Below are 25,819 nucleotides of genomic sequence, written 5' to 3' on the forward strand. Positions count from 1 at the left end.
GGAACGAGAGGCTAGGGTGCAGATATGAAAGATTTTTAATCTATGTTCAATAAATTTATATGTTTCAATATGGGTGTGAAAATATTCGGAATCAAGTTTCTTTTTCTTAAAATTAAGTGTACTTTGAGGAATTTGCATAAGGTATTCGTACTCGTATGACCCGTTATGTACAAAGAGTCATTGCAAACAAAGTATTCATATTCAATATCAAGCATAATGAAGCCGGGGGTGATGTGGAGGAAGACCAAAAGCAGGATACAATGCGACAACAACAGCAACATAACCAGTATACACAGTCTATACCACATCTTCAAAGGTGAGATAGATAGGCTGGTATTAAGATACAAGGTAGATTGGTGAAATTACTAACCTCTAAAGTGCATCCAAATTCAGACAACTGTGTATCCAAGAATAGTGCTAACTATATCCTGCGCTCAAGCATGGCATTTGCCTGCGATACAGAATTACAGATGAATAGGAGAATTAGCACCCCTTGTCAAAGTTACTGACAAAAAATTGCATAAATGGAGGATTAACTCCATCCCATTTGTGCAGAATGAGAAATTTATGACTAGTTTCACTTGCGTTCAACAAGGCCTTAAGAAGTCCACATACTATCATCACTGGGAAACTCAATATCCATAGATGAAAAGTCCAAAGATGTCAGACCTGCAATAACCAGTTAACAAGGAAATAGTTGAGATATTTGATCAATAGGTAAAATGACAGACCTAGGAAAAAAGTTCGATAGTTGCCAGGTAATCGACAAAAGGGAAGATGAGAACATAAAAAATATGCATGTTACTCGAATTTTTAAGAACTGACATTCTCAATATCTGTTCTGATGCACTACATTGGCAATGAAAATCAAACGCAATAGAAACAATTATCTTATACTCTAGTATCCGTGTGTGATGCACAATTACAACCATTTCACTTTAACTGAACGCTTGTTTATCACCATCTCATTAAAACTTACATTTTCCAACAACATATCCTTTTTATTTCTCTCTTGTTTCGTAAGTCCTCCAACAACATCCCTCTAGATAAACCTGGTTTACCTTCAAATGATCATCACGTCATAAATCATCCAAATCCCTGAATTTTTCTCCAAGAAAAACTGTGAACGCATCCACATGCACCCCAGACAAGTAGTGCCTCTAAATATTTAAGGCAAACACTACAGCTTCTAACTCAAGGTCATGGGTAGGGTAATTCTTCTCATGGGGCTTAAGCTGTCTAGAGGTATAGAATATGACCTTAACTCTATGCCTGAGGACACAACCCAAACCTACTCTGGAGGCATCACAGCACATAACAAACCCATCTGAATTATTTGGCAATGTCAAAACTGAAGCTATAGTGAGTGGAGTCTTCAACTCCTGAAAACTCTTTTCAGAAGAATCGGACCACTAAAACATAACTTTCTTCTGAGTCAATCTAGACATGAGGGATGCAATAGATGGAAAACCTTCAACAAATCATCTGTAATATCCAGCCAAACACAAGAAACTCCTGATGTCTGATGGAGAAATGGGTCTAGCCTAGTTTTTCACCGCTTTGGTCTTTTAAGGGTAAACTCTAATGCAATCAATAAAAACAATATGGCCAAGGAAAGATGCTAATCTTATAAAAAATTCAAACTTACTGAATTTGGCAAATAATTGATGAGTTTTGAGAGTCTGAAGTACGATTCTGAGGTGTTCTGCATGATCATTGTCACTACGGGAGTAGACAAGAATGTCATCAATAAAGACTATGATAAACATGTCCAAGTACTACTTGAACACATGACTCATTAAGTCCATGAAACATTTTGGGGAATTAATGAGACCAAAGGACATAACTAGAAACTCGAAGTGACCATACTGGGTTTGGAAAGTTGTTTTTGGAATGTCACATTCTCTGAATCTGACCTGATGATAGCTGGATCTGAGGTCTATCATAGAAAAGTAACTGGGACCCTGAAGTTTATCAAACAAGTCATCAATTCTTGGAAGTGGATATTTATTATTGACTGTGACTTTTTTCAACTAACGGTTGTCTATACACATTCTGAGAGAACCGTCTTTCTTACGCATAATAGAACTGGTCGCCCGACAGGGAAACGTTGGATCTGATGAATCCCTTATCTAGGAGATTCTATAACTAATTTTTCAATTCCTTGAGTTTTGCTAGTGTCATTCTATATGGCAAAATAGATATGGGTTGGGTATCTGAAGGTCTATTCCGAAAATTTCCCTTTTGGGGGGAACGCCAGGAAGATCTTCTGGAAACACATCTGAGAATTCATTTACCAATGGAACTGACCCACGACTAGGAGTATCTGAACTAGAGTTTTTGACTCATGCAAGATGGTAGATACATCCATTAGATATCATTCTTCTCGCTCTAGGGTATGAAATCAACTGATCCTTAAGCACTGTAGTACTACCCCTCCATTCAAGGACTATTTCATTTGGGAACTGAAAATGAACTATTCTGTTTGTACAATCAACTAAGGTATAGCATGAGTGGATCCAATCCATGCCTTGAATAACATCAAAATCCATAATCACTAAGTCCACAAGATCAACTTAAGTGGCTTTCTGAAATATTATGATAGGACAGTTCTTGTATACCTGCCTGGCTACAATGGAAATGCCTACTGGGGTAGGAATTGAAATGTGTTCTGCTAGAGTTTTGGGATTGATTCCGAAATTGACGGCTATATAAGGGCTTACAAAAGGAAAAAAAGCTCTAGGGTCTAGTAAAGCATAAACATGTTAATGAAAAACCTATAACATATCTATAACCACATTAGGAGAATTTTCCTGATCTTCTTAGGACTGAAGGGCATATAATCTGTTTGAACACTGACAATTGGTAGAACCTGAAGCGGTACCCTACTGAGTTAGTTGACCGACTTGAACTGATGACTGATGAGATTGGCCCTGTTAGCGCAAAACCCTACCTTTTTAAGAAACTACACGACACTTCCGAATACGATAACCTGTCTTGCCATATCCAAAGCACACATCACTTTCTACTCTACACTCAACCTGATAGTTTCTACCATACTTATGACATATAAGATTTTTACGGGCACTTTTGGCACTGCCTTAGGACTTAGAGCCTGGTGCCCTATCCCTATAATCATTTCTAAATTTTTGTACTGGTGCACTAGCTGACGATGGAATTGGGGATGAATACCTTTGATGGAATTGAGGACGGTTACCACCTTCTAACCTTTGCCAACTTAAATTAAAGCTACCCGTTCTATCTTTCTTGTTTCTTCTCTCTCCTTAATCATTTGCACCTCAATTTGTTGAGCATGGACGATTAACCAAGACAAGTCCATCTCCCTAATCAGCATTGTGGTCCTACAATCTTTGACCACTTTAACAGAAATAGCAGACACAAACTTACTAATCTAGACTTACTGTCAGCTACCACATAAGGGGCATACCTAGCAAACTGAGTAAACTTGAGGGAATACGCCATCACGCTTATGCTGACCTGCCTCAAGTTAATAAATTCTAACACTTTGGACTCCATCAACTCTAATGGAAAGAATCTATATAAAAAAGTTATAGCAAACTCTTCCCATTCTACAGGCTTTGCATCTGCACCTCTATCTACCTTCCACTTTTTAAACCATTTTTAGGCTATATCCTACAACTGATATTTATCCAACTTTTCACTCTTACTAGTTATCACCCTCATAATAACAATTACTTTCTGAACAATAGCTAAGAATTCCTGTGGATCCTCTTCATACTTGGATCCCATGAAGAAAGGAGGGTTCATTCAGTTGAAGTCCCAAATTTTGGCTGCAGAAGTATTATCCATTGGGTTGGCCTTAAAAATAATTGGACGTTCATTCTGAGTTGCTACGAAATTAGTTAAGAGTAGTGAATGCGGCTCTAAATTATGCATAGGAGACACGATCGTCCAGGGGATCTGCCTGAAAGGGCAAAGGTGCCGGCTGGTTTTCTATTCCTCTTTTGTTATTCTTTTTGAAAGGAATGTTCTGTAAACGGAAGGAAGAAATGGATTAGACTAATATTTTAACATGAGTTCATGCTCATTTGCACGACATGAATATTAAAAGAAGGGAAACTTTTCCTAAATATCTTGAAGTATCTTGCCCATAAGTGTGGTGCTCTACCCACCCATGCACAAGACTCTACTTGATGTGACTTCCAGACTTCCTAGGACACTTTAAAACCTTAGGCTCTGATATCAAAGTTGTAATGCCCGGAGTGTATATCCCGAATGCTACACAGTGCTTACGACCCCAAAGGACCACAAACTTAGCCATGACTAATATCTACTGTAAGCTTTGAATAATAATAATGTAATAAATGCAAAAAATAGGCTGAAATACCGTAAGGTTAAAAATATTAATACTGATAAAGAATAATAATTGTAATAATATCTGATAAAACATCTGAAATACTATCTAAAAGTCTAGTCTGAAAAGCCTTAAACTGAACTATCTCAAAGTAGAGTTGATGGAAAAAGCCAATAACTAACTCCAACTACCGAAGAAGCTATTGAAAATACTAAAAAAACAGCATATCCTTGATATATCAGTACTCACTACTAAGTCTGATACTACTACCAGAATCTGAGTCAATCTATGTGCGATTGGGAACTTGAGAGTCCGAACCAATGAAATGAGATTGTGCAATAAAAGAGTATGCGTCAGTACATGGAATGTACTTGTATGCTAGTTGAGGTAAGGCTTAATGCATGGGTTCACATGTTTGAAATATAACTGACTGAATGACATGATATAGAGTAACTAAAACTACTATAAATATTGAGTATGCAATATTGTGCATATACGTGTATACTATATTTAAGATTTTTTGAAGCTGAGTACTGTGTTTTGATAACTGAATAACTGATATTTGAGATTTTTGATAACTGATTTACACTGTGTTTGATAGTCCTGATTTTGTAAGGCTGAATTGAGCCCTATACTAAGACTGAAACTGAAACTGTAGGACATAATCATCCAATCGATATTCCCCAAATAAGGTAATTAGGGTCCAACCTATAACCCCAGTAGGAAGGGTATCAGTACCATTCCTTGGGTAAAGATAAGTTGAAAAGTTACCCTCATCTGGTAAGTACTCTGATGAGAATAGTGGTATTCTCAACTGGCAGGTTAAAACACCTCATCAATCCTCAACTGGCAGGTTGATGTCTTAACCTATGTTGGATACGTAGTTTTGGAATCCAAGGATTTCTTCTAAGGATCACACCCTCTACTGGTAGGTGAGCCCCCAAACTTGGGTTCACTCAGTGATAAATCCTACTCCCAACTAAATAGACCATGGACTGATTACTATACTGAGCTGAACTGGACTGATACTGAGTTTCACTAATCTTTGTAACTGACTGAGTACTACAGATAGTGACATAAATGAGACTATTCTATAACTATAGTATATCTAGCTAAACATCTAGATTGTCGGGTATTAGATACCCCCAGGACTTGATAGCATAAAAAGGAAAGCATAACATGATCTTGAAAAGTATAACAATGTATGCTTGTTCATAATTCATTTATAGCGACATTTTATCAAACACTTGTAGGGAAAAAGCTTGTACATATACTATAATGTCATGATTTCACCACTTAACCCACATGGAAATTCTATCAGAAACTTGGGGATAATAACTAAATGAACATAATCATCGATATCATAAAAATATATCAACTACATTTCCCAAACTTGCAAATTCAAGGGTTATAACATGGAAATTTTCACAATTCAATATACATGCTATTTCAATTTCATGGAAACCATAATTAATCATGGATTGAAACGCAATTAATGTCATGAAGATGAATACAATCCAATTTTAAGCATGTAAATAATAAATAAACAATCTTGTGGTTTTAAAAAAAATGGATTCTTGGACTCTATGGGTGAAAGCAATCCATAGATGAACACCTAACATACCTAAGAATATTAGTTCTTAAAGTTTCTTGGAGAAATTCTAGAGTTTGTTCTTGAATTTTTAAAGCAATGGGTTTTCCCTTTTAGAAAGAGTGTTTTAATCTTGAGAGAAAGTGAGGAAATAATAATTTATTAGGGTATTTAGGGCTTTAATCCCCTGTTTAGGCTGATTAGGGTTTTTAGAAATTGACAAAATAGCCCTTAAATTAAAATCATGAAAAAATAAAACCCTAATTTTTCATATTGGCGCGAAGCGGTGGAATTGAGCCAGCTCACTGTAAATTGGACGACTAGAAACTGGAGGTTTGGCGTGATGAGGTTCCATCGCGCCAAATCACTGCATGCATATTTACCTCTTGTATCGACGCGCCATGATCGTGACGGAACACTGGAAAATGACAATTGAGAATTTAGCTGGTGATGCGATACGGTGGTATCCCGTTAGCTTACTGAAAAATGACCATTTCCATTTGGCTAGTCTCTGCGACGTGCTGGGTGCCAATTTGGTACACTGTCTTACAAAAATGGCTCTAACTTTTCACCCAAGTATCAGATTTGGGCAACTTTATATCCTTGGAAAGTTGACTAAATTTCCTACGCATTGGTAAGTTCTAAACTGAAAAATTTTGAGTATTTTAAAATTTTTTAGTAGGAATACTCATGCACTTAGAGTTAAATTAAGCTTGAGAAATAAGGGGTATTACACTCCCTAATCTCTGAGAGTCTAGAAATAATCTACTGGTTTGTGAGACTATGAAACTGGGCCTTAGAACCTAAATATAGGGGGTCAATACTCGAAAGTACTAGTATGTAGAACAATCATAAAAAATATACATTTTTATACAAAATAAGTGAGAGAATTTCATAAACCAATTTAGCATAAGGTAAATGAAAACACATGGGCATAATTTGATGAGCTTCAAAAAATTTTCTTGTAATCATGACTCTTTTCTTTAATTTACTTTTGAACTTGATGGTACACCCTACATTTCTTGTACCCACGGTCTATATGGGTCCATAATTAACTCATTGGACAAGCCCCCAAATCCATTTTTTCTGCAAGGATTGGGGTCCAAAATACTATTCTAGTATACTAGTGCCTCAGGGGAAAGTATACATTGGCCATTGCTAATCATGTCTCATGAATCTGCAAAACTCGGTTTCAAGAAATGAGCACTTTCACTCAAATGCCTTCTTTGGGTAACCATGTATCTCTCTTTAATCCCAATTTATGTCCTTTAAAAATCATGCTTCATTCATAAAAAATTCAGTGCTTATTCTATTAAGGGCATATCATCACAAGGTATCGTCATACCCATACTGACAAGTCAATCATGTCATATCAAATCCATTGCCCTTCTCATTCAAAACATGAAAATGAACACAAAAATATTTATCAAATCACACGAGATTTCTTATTATCAAAAGCATATGAAACTTATGAAAACACACTCTCTTAAAAAGACTTTAATACGTGGTGGCTTCTTTTTTCATTAATCACATGCAAATTATTTATTATGAAATGTGAGCATTTGTTAATCAAGGAAAAACCCCTCTCATTTATTCATGAAAGAATAACAACCCATGAACGTTAGAAAAATCATTAAACTCATTTTTTAGCCATTCATGTAAAACAATCCACCACTTTGTTAAGATAATGTGTTTCATAACAAGAGATGGAATTACGCAAACCATTCTCTCATATAAATTCTAAAACTAATAATACATGTACACATGAAAATAATTCAATTTTAGGGAAACAACCTCATAGTAAAGACAAGATTTCATCGTAAAATGAGGTTTACAATGCATGCTCTTAAATAATATCAAAACCCATCTTATGTAATTATATACCTTAAAGGCTCTTTTAAATGATAAATTTATACCCACGGAGTTTAGGATTGTCCCATATACCTTCATATGAATAAGAATTCAAAACATCTTGAAATGTAATCTTTGAAGTATGATCCTCGTAAGAAATCCTAATTTTTATTATTCTTGAGAGTGGAGAGGGTTTTGAGAGTTTTAAAACTAATTAGAGATGGATCATGACGCTTATTGGTTGGTTTAAGTCTTAGGGGACAATTCTGGGGTTAGGGAAAGACCAAAACACCCCTAAAGAAACCAACCAAAATGCTAGTGCTTACTCAACTGACGACTAGGTTGACAAGCCGTCAACTTGGTGACGTCCTGTCACCCTGGTCGTCAACTCTAGATAAATTTTTATCTCTTATAGTTAAGTTTAATTACTAAGGTTGATGACTCATCAACTTAGCCGTCACTTACTTTACAACTCATCAACTTAGTCATCACCTTTTGATAGACAGACACTCCGATGTAATATGAACATAACATTCTACTCTGATGTCATATTATGGTGAAACCAATTGCGTTGGATAGATGACTCAAAAATAATTTATTTGGTATTTATTAGGCTATGTAAATCATTTTATTATAGGAGTAGTGGTCGTTGGAACTTGATCTAAGTTTAAACATACACTAAAACTCTATCGACGAAAGAGTCTTTCACTCATCCTTCAGTTAGGAAGCCTTTATGACCTCAATTCACGTCAAAATAGATTTCCATACTATATAGTTGGTAAAAATACTTATATTTACATAGGATTCATTTCCTTTGGTGTCTATACACATAGGAATGATGGTTTCAGTTCTAGTCCAAAAAATGCAGGTTGTTACATATGTTGTATTATTTAATCGATTCACTTGTATATTTTCTTGAGTTTGTAGTTGCAGGTTGATATCACTCATAGAGAAAATTATAGATAACTTTAAGACTTTCTCTATCCTTCATTAAATTTTAACCACCGGTCATTAGCTTATATGACTCGATTACCAGTTAAACTCGAGTCGAGATAGAGCCATGATGTAACACCCCAAGTTTTTAAGCTAGAAAATTAGCCATTGTTCGTATGTATAAAGATATGAACCCAATTATTCAATGTATATATATGTGTGATTATCAATTCTATGGTGTGGAAATATCTTTGTATATGAATGGAGGTCATAAGAATGTACTAACTCAAAGACAGGTGAGGACTTTTTTATGATAGAGTTTTGATGGATGCACCAACTAGGTTCAACTTTAGATGAGTGTATCTCCTAGAATTTATTGATTCAGGTGTCCTACTATATATCAAATTAAAGATATTTAAGTCGTCCTTCAAATGCATCAGGTTTGACCTTAATCCGAATAAGAGTGGAAAGTTATGCCCATTTTACCACATCATGTACATCTCTCTTAAATTTGACGACTAGAGGTGATAATCCGTTAACTAAGTAACAAGATATCAACCTCTTCAGCCTTGACTAGAAGCACCAGCATCAATGAAGGAGTTGACGACTAGGTTTAAAATTTATCAACTAGTTGAAAAGCTATGGGTCAAGTCGTTAACCATAACCAGAACATGGAGAGGAGTTGACAATTAGCTTAAAAAGTTGTCAACAAGGTTACAAGCCATCAACCAAGTCGTCAACTAAAGAAATTCCAATAATTTTATTCAGTTCCTTAAGGGTATTTTTTTCTTTTCATAACCTCAAACCCTACCCACCATGACTTAAATCAACCAATAAGCATTGTCACATATCGCTAATCAGTTTTAAACATGCAATATCCTCACCACTTTTAAGAGAAAGAAAGATTAGAGTTTCCTCCAAGGCTCATAGTCCCAAGATTAGATTTCAAGCTATTTCAAATTCTTGTTCATCAAAAAGGTATGAGGGGCTATCCTAAACTGCATAGTCATAAATTTATAGTTCAAACATTCTTTTAATTTATATGGTTTTGTACATGAGGTGAGTTTTTAGTTAAATAAAGAGAAAGTATTGTAAACCCATTTTATGAAGAAAACTTATATAAACTATGAGGTTGTTTATCGAAACGTGGTTTGTTTTTCTGTGTACATGTGTTACCAATTTGAGAAGTTATATAAGATCAAGATATATGTAATTCCCTCTATGAAATCCATTGTTTAAACAATGTTATGGATTGTTTACACTGATGGTTAAAATTTTAGTTTGAATGTTTTGCCAATGTTTATGGATTGTTATAGTCATATGAACGAATTGAGAGGGTTTATTCCTTGTTTTATAAATGCTCATGTTTCCTAATAAAGGACTTGCATGTGATTGTTGAATGAGATGACCACACTTTGTCAAAATATTTGAAAGAATAGTATTTTGCGTGAGTTTCATATGTTTTGTAACAAAAACTCTCTTGCATTATTAAATGTTTTGGTGGTAAAATTACATGTTTTGATTAAAATGACTAAGACATGATATAATATGCCTTATATATAGCTTGAAAGTCTTGGTATGACCATATAAAAATAGATGAATTCCATGACACACTCAAAATAGAATAGACTACATACTTTTCAAACTTTAGATCATGATTTCAGTGAGATACATGTTATAAAAAGGTAAAATTTAGGCTCTAAAAGAGTTAGGTGGCTACTCGTGGAAGGCACGAGTTTCGGTAACTTATTGCCCAAAATCGTGTTTTGTTGATACGAGTTTTCTTATCTCCCAAGATAGGGAGTGTACGTTGGCCTGTGCCCCATTGGCATATCAGAATCAAAAACTCCAACCATTGTGGAAAACAAGGGTTAGGGGCTTGGCCGCCGAGTAAAGGAAGGATCCCATATATCCTATGGGTTACTTTTCTAAAATATATGGTGTTCCACCTAGCTCAGAAGTAAGACAAAGGGTTGTGTCATGATTTATAGAAATGTGTTGAAGCTTATTGATTATGCCCATGTATTTCTTGATATATTCGGATAAATTCATTAAAAAATGAACTCACTTATTTTATATAAAGTATGTGTTATTTTTTGATTGTTCTATTTACCAGTACTTTCGAGCATTGACCCCCTATATTTCAGGTTCTGAGTCCCAGTCCCCTGGTCCCGCTAAGCAGTAGATTTTTATTTGACATTCAAAGTGGTGATCCCACCTTACTTTGGAAGTCATCTTTTCACATGTGTTGGTGTCTTTTGATTTTGGTATATCGTCCGACTGGGGGCCTTTTTTAGGTTTTAGACAGATTATTATTTTTCATTCGGTGGAGACTTCATAGACTTGTTGTAAATGGATTTGGGTTTTCTTATGGGCATGTGACCCATAAGTAAATTGTTAAGTTTGCATAATAGAATTACTATGTTTTGTTTCTTTTATGTAACGCCCCAGAAGTACACCCTGGACGCCACACGGTGCTTTCGATCCAAAAAAATCGCAAGCTAACCCATGAGCTGGTACCTACTCTAAGCATTGAATAATTATAACATAACACATGTGCAGAATAACTGAATATTCCATAAGGTTTATAATACTAAAACATTTCTGACTCATAAGACTTGAAGTATTTGTCGAAAAATAATAGCCAGAAAACTAACAAAGGTAATGACAAACTAACTGACTATCTAAAGAATCAAAAAGCCTCTAAAACTAACTGAATAAGAGTTGATAGGATAGGCCCCAGTTAACTGCAAGCGACTACTAAACTGAAAATAGTGAAATAAACATAATCGATCCTCGAAATATGATGACACACCACTATTGTTGCTTGCGATGCGCTGAAGTGTCTAAGTGCAGTTGGGAACCTGAGAGTCCAAACCTATGAAATGATATATCATTGTAACACCCCAACTTAGGAAGGAGTCCCACATCGACAAAACACAGGAGGGATGCATGGGATATAAGTAAGCAAGCCTTACTCCCTAGTAACGCATTTCAAAGTTGTGCGGGCGTGGGCCCAAAGTGGACAATATCACTAGTGGTTTGGGGAGTTACAGGGGTCTCTCGGGCCTTGATGGTTTAGGATGTCCTTCGCAATTGGGGCCTCGACTCGGGTCATGACAGAATAGTATCAGATCCTCTCATTTATCATGCCTATCGATGTGGACCAGAGTTTAAATTAAGTGTAGGTAAATCCCAGTAAGGTAGGGCAAACCTCAGTCCTAAGTATAGGCAAATCCCATTCAGTGGGGCAAACCTCAGCGAGGACGCTGAGTCCATAAGGGGGTGTATGTAACGCCCTAACTTAGAAAAGAGTCCCATATTTGCAAAACACAAGAGGGATGTTGGGTATATAAGTAAGCAAACCTTACTCCCTAGTTAACTCTTTTAAAGCTATATGGGCCAGGGACCAAAGCAGATAATATCACTAGTAGGTTGGGGAATTACAGGGGTCTCAGGAGCCTTGATGGTTTGGGATGCCCATCACGGCTAGGGCCTTGGCTTGGGTCGTGACAATCATAGCTCAAGAAACGAGTATATGGTTAGTTTTTTGAATTTAATGGTATGCTAGATAGGGTTAGGATAATATGCATCGGCTTATGTGCATGAATAATAACTGACTGAATGAATAATATGAAATAATTAATGCATAGTATGCATGGAAGCTATGAGATCTGAAAATGCATGACCAAGCATATAACATGATACTGAAGTAGTTTGTGAACATAAATACTTGTCTTATAAATGAATAAATGATAACTATATGCCATGGTGAAGAAAACCTAAATTGACTTTCGAACCTTGACTAGAATGAGACTGTAGGAGCTACCTATAACCAACATACCCCAATTTACTATCAGGGTCAAACTTGAAACCCCAGATAGAAGGTTATTTGTACAGTACCATGGCTAATAATATTTTCCATGTGGATCTACTAATCTAATATCCCAAAGATGAGGGTGTCTTGCCTAACTGATGGGGGACCCCTCAAAGTCTATGGTGGTGTCATAGGTCTGGAACCTTGGGACTGTTAATAATATCTCATGCCTACTGATGGGGGAGACAAGTGCCTCATGCCTATTAATGGGGGAGAAAAGTGCCTCATGCCTACTGATGGGGGAGAATTTATCCATACGTCACTCGGTGCTAAGTTTTACTCCCAAATGAAAGACATTGACTTCTTAACTGTTCTAAGTTTAACTGAATATGATAGCTGACTAATTGTTAATGTTCTTTACATATCTGTAACCATTCTAAAACTACTAAGACTAAGTAACCAACTATGTTTTCGAGTATTTATCACTTATACATTTCATAAAATACATGTGGGTCATGAATTTAAAGCATGGGAATAGTTTAAAACATATAATTATTCAGATGGCTACAATACTAAACCATAAATTTGGGATATAACATAAAATTTCATCATTCCAACATGTTTGGTTTAGCTTCAACAACAATCACTTATAAATACCATGTAAAATCGAGATTCATAAGGATTCGCGGAGATAGTTTATTGCAAACATGTAAATTCACTATTTCAAATCTTGAAAATGGATTGTTGTACTCCATGGGAGAAAAGGACCGAATTATGAACATCAAGAATACCTTAAAAGCTTTAATATTGAAAGAAAATTAACTTTTCTTGAACGTTCTTGGATTGGGAAACACAACTTCTTGGTTTTCTTGAAGAAGGGTTTGAATTTTGTTCTTTGGAGATAATCTTGAGAGGAAACCCTATTATTATTCTTTGCAGTAAAGAGGGTTAATTGCTTTTAAAAACTGATTGATAATGACTAAATACACTTATGAGGTGATTTTAGTCATGGAGGGGGGGGGGGGGGGGGGGTTGAGGTGGGGAAAATTGTTGAATTTCTTTAGTTGATAAATTATCAACTAGTTGATACGTTATCAATGTAAGTCGTCAACCCATAGTTTGATTTGGACCCCTTCTATTTAAGGGTGATGAATTGGGTGATAAGTTGTCACTTAGTTGACGGGTTATCACCTCAATTCATCACTTTGTAGCTAAGGCTGGTCATATTCTTTCTATGGATGACGAATTGGTTGATAAGTCATCACTTAGGTGATAGCATATCACCTATAGTCATAACTTTGTATCTAGAGTTGATCACATTCTAGTTAAGGTTGACTACTTGGTTGATAAGTGTAATACCCGTGTCTTTTTCCTAGATAGAAATCATCTCAAGAATGCTAGGACTTACTTTGAAATGCAAATCTGTATTTTCACATACAGTATTTTTGACTTTTTCACTTTCTATCACGTGGAAAATTGAGTTGTCTTTCCAACGATACCAATTTCTTCCAAATCCGACATCAGACGAAGGAGTTATGGACGTTTTACTCGAAACGGTCAGAATCGTCCAGGTGCGACAGCAAAGTTGACGGACCACCACTTGGACCATCAAAGCCATGCTAGTTAAGCCATGTTATGGATAGGGACTGATGGACGAGTTGATGGACCATCAAAGTTGTGACGTACCATCAGCCAGGTCGTCAACCCTTATCCAGTGAAGCCTATTTCTGGTCCACATCTGACGGGCTTAGTGACGGTCCACCAGGAGTCTGACAAACCGTCAGTCGGACTGTCATATGCCACATTCAGCTTATTTCCATGTCTTTTTAATAGGGGTATTTTGGTCACTTATCACCCGCCTATATATACCCAGATAAGTCCGAATTCAGCCATTTTGCTCACTTTTATTTCACAAACAACAACTAGGGTTTCTCCCTAAATTAAATCTTCAGGACCGAGACTCAATCTTCTTTAAGAATCAAAGGATTTCAAATCCTTCCAGTTCAAAAAAACATCACGAACCTTGAGTCAAGTATGCGTAGTGTTCATCTATGGACCCTTTTCGTTCATAGAGTTCAAGAACCATGATCTTAAATGAGAAACTTTGATTTCCCTATTGCTATGTGATGTTGTTCATGTCAACGACCATTGTTTAAACTTCAGAATATTATTTTAAGATGATTTCGCTGAACTATGCATGTTTGTGGTTAAAACCCATGAAATTGGGTTGTTCAAGATGATTAACATTTGTTTAGAAAACCTATGCCCAAGGTGTGCATGCAAGGTGTTTGTTAAAATGCCTAGGATGGTAGAAGTCCATATTTACATGATTTTATGATACCTAAATGACAAGTCCATATTAGCTGTACACTCAATATAAATTCCATGCTATTTATGTGTTGCTATTGTTGTGGTGTGAAACTTGTGTGATAATGGAATTATAGAACATGTACACGGAATGTATCCATGCTTTCCCTACCATGTTTGAGATGTTGAATAGACTCATGAAGTACACTATCCCTTACTTATGATATTATGAATTGTGGACGCAAATCTTGTGATCAAGTCATGTCATGTGTGTCAGTTTCCTTCTATCGAGTCCTGAGGGTACTCGTACCCAAAACTATAGTTGTGTGCCTAGAGCCATGTCATGTTGTCATGATATCTTCAGTCAAGCCACATTCCATAGAATTCAGTCATTCATGTGACTCAGGAAACCTCAGAAACCTCATGATCTTAGTCAGTTATCAGTATTATTCCGTCAGTCAACGAAAATTCAGTAAACCCAATTCATGTATAGTCAGTTAAGTCATGTTCGGTCTTTTTAGATGGGAGTAGGAGTTAGCACCGAGCGAACCCAAGGGTAGGAACTCACCTGCTTCAGATGAAGGTGTGATTCTTAGAAGCAATCCTTGCGTTCCAGAACTATGTAGCCAGCATAGGTTAAAACATTAACACTTCCAGGTTGAGGGTTGATGGGGTGGGCATCTGCCGTTCTCTTTTAGGGACACTGCTAGATTTAAGGTTCACTCACAATATGACTTTACCCATGGCACGGTATTGACACCTTCCAATCAGGGCAGCGATTGGGCCCCAGTTCAGCTAATTTAGCATACATGGGGCATGTCGATTAAACAACTACCTCCCACAGTTTTAGAAAGTCTCAGTAAAAGAACTTAGACAGTTCTTCAGATATCCATATACCAGGACTGTTAGATACAGTCAAATCTTAGTTATAGTATGAAACTCAGAAAGTTCCACCAGATTCAAGACTATCAGATACAGTCCCTCATGCTATCAGAACTATATTTTCAGCCATGTATTAGCGTATAGATTTAGCTATCATGTACTCATGATCTCAGTTACTATGTATGTATGTTTGCACTCTTACGTTCATATCAGTCAGTCAGTTAGCATTATTTATGCATGTAAACCCTTCGCGTTAGCCTACCTCACTTGTATACTCAGTACTCTAGTTGTACTAACGTATTTGTGCTATGGTGCTTTTTTTTCATATTACACCATAGTAGCAGACGCATTCAGCACACAGAGTTGCAGTGAGTCCTCTTCATTCGAGGACGATATTACTTGATTTATTCATTTATTAATTCATTTAGTTTTCAGTTTACGGAGTTAGTTGGAGACATGTTCCTTCAACTCTTTATTCAAACTGTACTTAGATATTTTTAGATTTAGTATTTAGATTCAGTTCAGATTCAGTTGTTTTAGGTATTTACTACCCACATGGATGTCATGTTTTTACAGTTTCTTTATTCAGTTGAACTTTATGGCCTATTGTTTATGTTTTCTATATTTTACAAGTTTATTATGCAGTGTACAGGTACAGATATCAGTCATGGGTTAGCTCGTGGTCCTTCGGGGTCAAAAGCACTGTGTAGCATTCTGATTTAGAAAATTGGGGCGTTACAAACTTGGTATGAGAGCCTAAGGTTCAATAGAGTCCTACTAAGTCTGAAAGCCGCATCTAGTAGAGTCTTATACATGGGTGTGTTGTGTGCCACATTTATGTGTAGGAGGCTATAATATGTTTTAGGAATAGTTTTCCTTCTTTCAGTACTCATGTCGTGCTAGTGAGCATATCTCAAGTTAAACTCGCAGTCTAATCCATCCTTCTCTTATTTCAGAATATGCCTCTAAAGAGAAGAAACCAGCCAGCTCCTCATCCTGAACATCCTTTGGGAGAATATGTTTCCTACGCAGAGTTTAGGGCTGCATTCACCACACTTTCTCAGTTTGTGGCTGCCCACAATGAACGGCCACCAACTATTCCGTCCAATCTAGTGGCAAATTCTGCAGCATCTAGGATTTGGTACTTCACACGGATGAACCCTCCATCTTTCTTCGGGTCTAAGTCTGATGAAGACCCTCAGGAGTTCATTGACCAAGTCCAGAAGGTCATTGACATCATGGGTGTTACTTCTCTTTAGAGTGCTAAGTTAGCCGCATATCAGTTGCCAGATGTGGCTCACACTTGGTACAAACAGTGGAAATCTAAGAGGATAGATAGTGCAGGTCCTATTGAGTAGGAGGAATTTGTCATGGCTTTCTTAGACAGATTCTTTCCCTAAGAGCTGAGGGAAGCCAAATTTCTTGAATTCATAAACCTCAGGTAGGTAAACATGACGGTTAGGGAGTATTCTCTCAGATTTACTCAGCTAGCCAGATATGCCCCTCATGTGGTTGCAGACAATAGGGCTAAGATGAGCAAGTTCATGTCAGGGGTGAACGACAGTATGGTAAATGAGTGTAGGTCTGCGATGTTGAACAGTGATATGACCTTATCCCGACTCATGACCTATGCTCAGCAAATAGAGGAGCAGAAGGTTAAGACTAGAGAGAGGCAAATTAAGAGAGCAAGATCAGGCAGTTTTAGTTTTGCTCTACCCAAATCTGAGGGAGGAAACCATTCATAGTTTCGTCCCAAGTCATCAACTCCATCTCATTCTAAAGCCAGTGCTTCAGTTCATAAGTTCAGAGAGGGTAACCAAGATAGAGCCCTATGCTCTAAGTCTCAGGGAAGTGTTAGCAGTGCCCGAACTAATCCCTTATATCAGACTTGTAGTAAGAACCACAAGGGTATTCACAGAGTTGGTAGTGACATTTGTTTCGGATGTGGCAAGCTAGGCCACAGGATCAAGGATTTTCCTCGATAAGGTCAGCAGAAATATCTCTATTCCCCAGCTCAGTCCAGTCGCCTGAATTAGCAGGGTGTCATTTCCAGTGCTTATAGTTGGCAACGCCCAAATAGACTATATATTTTTCAGACCCGACAGGATCAGGAAAATTCTCCTAATGTCGTTACTGGTACGTTACATATTTTCTGCATCCTTGTCTTTTGTTACTCCTTTATAGCAGGAGATTTCAAAATCAGTCTTGAAATTCTAGCAGAGCCTTTTTTAGTCTCTACCCCAGTGGGTAAAACCATCATAGCCCGGCGAGTATACAGGAACTGCCCGGTTATGATATTGCCAAAAGTTACCTCAGCAGACTTAGTTGAATTAGAGATGACTGATTTCAATGCCATTCTCGGCATGGATTAAATTCGTTCCTGCTATGACACAGTCGACTATAGAAATAGAATAGTTCAGTTCCAGTTTTTGAATGAACCTGTCTTAGAGTGGTAGGGTAGTACTTCATCTTTTAGGGATCAGCTTATTTCATACCTTCGGGCAAGGACAATGATATCTAAGGGATGTGTTTATCATCTCATTCATATTACGGATTCCAGCTTTGAATCTCCCACTCTCAAATCAGTCCCAATGGTTAATAAATATTCTGATGTCTTTTCTAAAGATCTTCAGGCATTCCTCCCGAAAGGGAAATAGATTTCGGCATAAACCTTCTCCCAGATACTCAGCCTATCTCTATTCTGCTATACAAAATGGCACCAGCAAAGCTTAAGAAACTAAAAGATCAGTTGAAGGATCTCTCAGATAAGGGATTCATTGGGCCAAGTGTATCCCCATGGGATGCACCAGTCTTATTCGTGCGCAAGAAAGACGGTTCTCTCAGAATGTGTATCGATTACCGTCAGCTCAATAAAGTTATGATCAAGCACAGGTATCCACTTCCCAGAATAGATGATTTGTTCAAACAACTTCAAGGCGCTAGTTACTTCTCCAAGATAGACCTTAGATCAGGCTATTATCAGAGTTAGAGAATGTGACATTTCGAAGATAGCTTTCCGTACTCGGTATGGTCTCTTTAAATTTCTAGTCATTTACTTTGGTTTTACCAATGCACCTGTAGCTTTCATGGACTTGATAAACCGGGTGTTTAAGCAGTACTTGGACATATTCATCGTAGTCTTCATAGATGATATTCTGGTCTACTCTCGTATAGAGGGTGATCATTCAGACCATCTCAGAATTGTTCTTCAGAATCTCACAGAGCATCAACTATTTGCCAAGTTCAGCAAGTGTGAATTTTGGCTAAGATGAGTCGCATTCCTTGGCGACATTGTCTCTAGTGATGGCATTAGAGTGGATTCTCAAAAAATCAAAGTAGTAAGGAATTGGCCTCGCCCTGTCTCTCTATCAGATATCAGGAGTTTCTTGGGTTTGGCTGCTATTACAGATGGTTTGTCGAGGAATTTTATTCTATTGCATCTCCTATGTCCAGATTAACTCAGAAGAATGTCAAGTTTTAGTGGTAAGATTCATGCGATAAGAGTTTTCAGGAATTGAAGACTAGACTCACCTCAGCTACAGTTCTAACCCTTCCAGATGGTTCAGACGGTTTTATGGTATATTGTGATGCATCCAGAGTAGGTTTAGGTTGTGTCCTCATGTAGCATGGTAAGGTCATAGCCTATGCCTCTAGATAGTTAAAGCCACATGAGAAGAATTATGCTACTCATGATCTTGAGTTAGCAGCTGTAGTCTTTGCCTTAAAGATTTGGAGGCATTATCTTTACGGAGTTCATATAGACGTTTTCACAGATCATAAGAGTCTCCAGTATGTCTTTTCTCAGAAAGATTTCAATCTTTTTTAGAGAAGGTGGTTAGAGATCTTGAAGGATTATGACATGAGTGTCCTTTACCATCCAGGCAAGGCCAATGTTGTGGCTGATGGTCTCAGTAGACTCTCCATGGGTAGTATTTCTCACGTTGAGAATAGCAAGAAGAAAATATTTCAGTAAATCCATCAGCTTTCCAGACTAGGCGTTCGCTTAGTCGACTCTTCATAGGGTGGTGTATATGTTTAGAATAGTTTAGAGTCATATATAGTTTCCAAGGTAAAAGAAAGCAAGACAGGGATTCTAGCCTTGTCAAGCTAAAAGAGTCAGTTCAGAATTAGAAGGTTGAGGTTTTCTCCCAAGGGGGAGATGGTTTTCTTCATTGTCAGGGTTGTTTATGCATTCCAGGTGTAGATAACTTGAGGCAATGAATTCTTGCAAAAGCGCATGATGCGTGATACTTTATTCATCCAGGGGCCACTAAGATTTACCGCGACTTGCAGGAGATTTATTGGTGGAGTGAGATGAAGAGAGATATTGCAGAGTTTGTGGATAAGTGCTCTACATGTCAGCAGGTTAAGATATAGCATTAAAAACCAAGTGGTTCTATGCAGGAGTTTATCATTCCTACTTAGAAGTGGGAGGAAGTGAACATGGACTTCGTGATGGGTTTGGCTCGTACTCGTAGTCACCATGATTCAGTTTGGGTCATCGTAGACAGAATGACCAAATTAGCTCATTTCTTTCCAATTCGTACTTCTTACTCAGTCGAGGATTATGCCAAACTCTACATCAAGGAGTTGTTCAGATTACATGGTGTTCCCTTATCTATTATCTCAGATAGAGGTACCTAGTTCACCTCTCACTTCTGGAAAGCATTCTAAAAAGGTCTTGGTACCCAAATCCATCTCATTACAGCATTTCATCCTCAGACAGATGGTCAAGCAGAAAGGACCATTTAGACTCTCGAAGATATGCTAAGGGCGTCTGCAGATGATTTCAAAGGAAGTTGGGATGACCACTTGCCTTTGGTTGAATTTGCATACAACAATAGCTATCATTCCAGTATTCAGATGTCTCCATTCGAAGCTCTCTATGGTAGGAGGTGTAGATCTCTAATTGGTTGGTTTGAAGTTAATGAGGCCTCAGTCATAGGTCCGACTTGGTATTCAACGCCTTCGAGAAAATTCAGTTGATCCGAGAGAGACTCTGGGCTGCTCAGAGCCGACAGAAGTCTTATGCAGATATTCGTAGAAAGGATCTCGAGTTCCAGGTCAACAACTATGTCGATATTAAGATCTCTTCCATGAAGGAAGTGAAGAGGTTTGGCAAGAAAGGGAAACTCAGTCCTCGCTATGTCAATCCCTTCAGGATTCTTAATCACTTCAGCAAGGTAGCTTATGAGCTCAAATTTCCTTCAGATCTAGCCTCAGTCTATCTAGTCTTCCATGTCTCTTTGCTCAAGAAGTGCATAGGTCACCCAACAATTGTAGTCCCTATTCAAAGCATTGACATTCAGAACAGCCTCTCTTATGAAAAGACTCAAGTTAAAATCTTAGACTATCAGACTCGTCGATTGAGGAATAAAGAAGTCCCTCTAGTCAAAGTTCTTTGGCAAAATCAGTCTCATGAGGGAGCTACTTGGGAAACTGAAGCAGATATGCATACCAAGTTCCCTCACCTTTTCTCTGCCAATTCAAATCAAGCTCAAGGTAAAAGTTCTTCTTAAGCTTATTCAGTTTCAAGTTCAGCATTCAATGTAAACTTGGTATCTATTTCCATTGCATACTCAGACATGCATTCATCTTTCTACAATATTTAATCATGCATCAGCTATATATTCTCACCTTGAGAAACTCAGTTTATCAGGTTGCTCAGTTACGTATTCATGAATCAGTTATCCATGCATCAGATATACATGATCAGTATGCTATGTATAGTTTGTCAGTCGCAAGATCATGTTCCAGCTATTCATACTCAGATCATTGTTTCTGCTCCCAGTTAGTTTCATTCGAGGATGAATTTTCTCAAGGGGGAGATATTGTAATACCCGGGTCTTTTTCCTAGCTAGAAATCATCTCAAGATTACTAGAACTTACTTTGAAATGCAAATCTGTTTTTATAAATGCAGTATTTTTGAGATTTTCACATTTTATCACGTGGGAAATTCAGTTGTCCTAACAACGATATCAATTTTGTCTAAATCTGACTTCAGATGAAGGAGTTATGGACATTTTACTCAGAACGGTCAGAATCACCCAGGTGCGACAACAAAGTTGATGGACCGTCAACTTAGTGACGGACCACCACTTGGACCATCAAAACCATGCCAGTTAAGCTATGTTCTTGATAAGGACTAACAGACGAGTTGACCGACCATCAAAGTTGTGACGTACCGTTAGCCAGGCCGTCAACCCTTATCCAGTGAAGCCTATTTCTGGTCCACGTCTGACGGGCTGAATAACGGTCCACCAGGAGTCTGAAAAAATACCAGTCGGACCATCACACACCATGTTCAACTTATTTCCAGGTCGTTTTAATAAGGGCATTTTGGTCACTTATCACCAGCCTATATATACCCAGATAAGTCTGAATTCAGCCATTTTGCTCACTTTTATTTCACAAACAACAACTAGGGTTTCTCCATAAATTAAATCTTCAAAACCAAGACTCAATATTCTTCAAGAATCAAAGGATTTCAAATCCTTCCAGTTCAAAAAACATCAAGAACCTTGAGTCAGGTATGCGTAGTGTTCATCTATGGACCTCTTTCATTCATAGAGTTCAAGAACCATGATTTTAAATGAGAAAATTCGATTTTCTTGTTGATATATGATGTTTTTCATGTCAATGACCATTTTTTAAACTTCAGAATATTATTTTAAGATGATTTCCATGAAGTATGCATGTTTGTGGTTAAAACCCATGAAATTGGGTGGTTCAAGATGATTAACATTTGTTGAGAAAACCTATTCCCAAGGTGTGCATGTAAGGTGTTTGTTAAAATACCTAGGATGCTAGAAGTCCATATTTACATGATTTTATGATACCTAAATGATAAGTCCATATTAGCTATACACTCAATATGAATTCTATGCTATTTATGTATTGCTATTGTTGTGGTGTTAAGCATGTGTGATAATGGAATTATAGAACATGTACATGAAATATATCCATGCTTTCCCTACCATGTTTGAGATATTGAATAGACTCATGAAGTACAATATCCCTTACTTATGATATTATGAATTGTGGACTCAAATCTTGTGATCAAGTCATGTCATGTGTGTCAGTTTTCTTCTATCGAGTCCTGGGGGTATTCGTACCCGAAACTATAGCTGTGTACCTAGATCTATGTTATGTTGTCATGATATCTTCAGTCAATCCACGTTCCACAGAATTCAGTCAGTCATGTGACTCAGGAAACCTCAGAAACCTTATGATCTCAGTCAGTTATCAGTATTATTCTGTCAGTCAATGGAAATTCAGTAAACCCACTTCATGTATAGTTAGTTAAGTCATGTTCAGTCTCTTCATATGGGAGTAAGAGTTAGCACCGAGCGAACCCAAGAGTGGGAACTCACCCGCTTCAGATGAAGGTGTGATTCTTAGAAGCAATCCTTGCGTTCCAGAACTATGTAGCCAGCATAGGTTGAGAGATCAACACTGCCAGCTTGAGGGTTGATGGGGGTAAGTAATCAATAAAATCCCAAAAATTTATCTTTTAAAAATAGTTCAACCTCAACTCAAATATTTCATGAATACACGTAGTAGTTAATTTGTCTTTTCAAGTTAAATTACTGGACATTGGTGGGGGTAAAAATATCACATCAGTAAGATAACATATTATGACTTAAGACTTGTAATGGAACTTGAGTAATGGTGAAAGAATCTAAATTACTTAATTCCACTAAAAACTGCACAAACGCACCATCTCCAACTGAATCATCCTAGAAAAGAATCAAATTCAAATTTAAAGAAAAATCAATTATCATTTTTTCACAAGAGAATGCACATATGCAATCAATCTACGAACAATTCATAAAGAAAGTGTCAAACCTAGTGGTTTGGAGCCTTAACTCCTCACCTTGTTGGTGGGACTCTAAAAAATTAAAATTCTAAATTATATTATCATGAAATTATGAGATTTTAGGATAGTTTTACCTTTGAAAGAAGATATTAGTCATAGGGAAAATAGAATTTTAGCCCAAGGCCTAAACCTCACAATTTGTAATTATCATGGATATCACATTCAAGCATTCCTTCAACTTCACCTTCTCTAAATCTTTCGTCTTTTGAGTAAAAACCTCCCCATTCACCTGTAATACCAAAGATGATCTCATCCTAATCTTCCACATACTCAACCTCATCATATTTTGTTTAAGATGATGAAGAGATATTAACCAATGATTATGCATAAAAACCTAGCCTTGCTTTGATGTTAATTATTGTAGAAATATTGTTTGTTAACTAGCACACAATCACACACAAAGAAAGTAGAGAGAAAACTAAAATAGCGATCTAATGAGGTTTGGTTGAGCCTAATCCTATAAGCATGAGAAGCAGCAAAAGATTTTTGCCATAAAATATAAGTATACAATACTTATGAATCCCCAACAAATATATAATGCCAGATCCAAATGGTCTCAAACTGATAAGACAAAAGAAATTCAATCTGACAAGAATAAAATCTGTTCCTTTCTCTAATAGTCAGTAAAATGGATTTTCTTAAAATAAAAATTAAAATTTCAAGACATAATTAACACTAGCGTTACTTTGCTATAAAATTTGGGTAGAGGAACAAGAAGACAATGCCTTTTTGATATTGTTGTTCTGCCTCATTTACGAATATATTATCCTTCTAAGCTGCCAATGAATTGCTATGTTGGTTAAAAAAATTAAGAAAAAAATAGCATGCTTAATTTATTAAACAAAAGATATATTACAAGATATGAATAACTAAAATTTTAGTTTTTTTTATCAGGAATAATCAATTAGTTAACTGAATTATACAAAATGAATTAAAATTTAAAATATAAGTGTGATATCATAAATTACAAGGAAAGTTAGTATACCTAGTTAAACATGAGTAGAGGTTTATGATATTGTTCTTTTAATTTTTTTGTCGGTATAGTGACTTGATGAGTAAAAGCAGCACAGTCTTCTCTACTTCTTCTTCAGCTGCAAAAAAGACTTTTCTTAGAAGGGAGGAGGAGATGAAGTGAAAAAATGTCAAACAAGGGGTACTTGCAAAGAACTACGTAGCTGGACTGTAGGGTTCAAACCCTTTTTCGAGTTTCACACAAACTCTTAATCTCCATCTAATTACATACCTGAAATGGAAGATAAAGAGATGTCAGAGGTTAGATAAGTAGGGAGAAAAAAAAATGGAACTCTTACTTCAGCAAGTTGAGCAAGAGGAATATGCATCTAAGAAGTGGAAGAATGTTCACAATCCATATAAAAAGAGGCAGAGACCATAATTTGAGAGGAACAACAGAGACATCCTCAACTGGGGAAAGCGAGGATATTAGAAAAGAGAGCAGCTGGAAGTATGATTAGGAAACCCTACATTTTTGGGTCATGTTTTTATATACCTAGACTTGGTCACTTTTGGGCCTTTTGGGGTTGTAAATATTTTGTTTTCATTTTTATTTTCGGGCTTGTTATGAGCCTGATTTTTGATTACCAATAAAAAAAGGAACACAAGTCCACAATTTAATTTTTTTAAAAAGTTCGTGAATAAATTGATTTAACTTTTTTAATATAACCAACCATAAGTGATTTTAGTAGATAATTTGCTATTCTTGAATGACTATTTAAGTTTTTTCACTCATAATCTAGCAGAAGATTTTCGTTGTATAGAAAACAAATATTTAGGAGTAACCTAAAATTTTTTAGTGGCAATGGTTGAAAAATCAAATGTAAAATATGAAATTCCAAATATCTTGGCAAGATATTAATACCCTTTATATTTATGGCCAATCAACTATAGGATTCGATATGTTTATCATACTATAACTTCTTGATTAATATACCAATTTAGCAAAATGTTTTAGGTAATTTAAATATGAAACCTACCTATTTAAAGATCTCTTCTATCCATCATTCGATGCAACAACTGTTAGAATTAATGCTTCGTTAAAAACTAGCTTTCAATTTTTTTAAACTAGCTTCTTGTTGATCCTTTTAATTATGAAAATGTAAATCAGGGACAAAAAAATGATAAATCTCCAAATCACAATCAATTAACAGATCCAAATGAAAGTACTCAATAAGATGAAAAGCGTAGAAGCATCTCTGAAGTTCAGG

At 36.7% G+C, this 25,819-nt stretch overlaps 1 long non-coding RNA gene across 5 annotated transcripts in view; it reads right to left on the minus strand.

Moving 5' to 3' along the window:
- LOC107856998 overlaps positions 1-25,072 on the minus strand; it is a 40,938-nt gene extending 15,866 nt beyond the window's left edge. For 3 of the 5 annotated variants that reach the window (XR_007053224.1, XR_007053226.1, XR_007053216.1), the window contains exons 1-5: positions 24,908-25,072; positions 24,583-24,840; positions 23,672-23,826; positions 616-669; positions 371-451 (exon numbers count right to left, since the gene is read on the minus strand). This is a non-coding gene — a long non-coding RNA (uncharacterized LOC107856998). The remainder of the gene's footprint in view (positions 1-370; positions 452-615; positions 670-23,671; positions 23,827-24,582; positions 24,841-24,907) is intronic. The other 2 variants (XR_007053227.1, XR_007053215.1) reach the window with 2 other exon arrangements.
- Between the last annotated feature and the right edge of the window lie 747 nt (positions 25,073-25,819).

Source organism: Capsicum annuum, chromosome 1 (assembly GCF_002878395.1).
Source record: "Capsicum annuum cultivar UCD-10X-F1 chromosome 1, UCD10Xv1.1, whole genome shotgun sequence".
Classification (NCBI taxonomy): domain Eukaryota; kingdom Viridiplantae; phylum Streptophyta; class Magnoliopsida; order Solanales; family Solanaceae; genus Capsicum; species Capsicum annuum.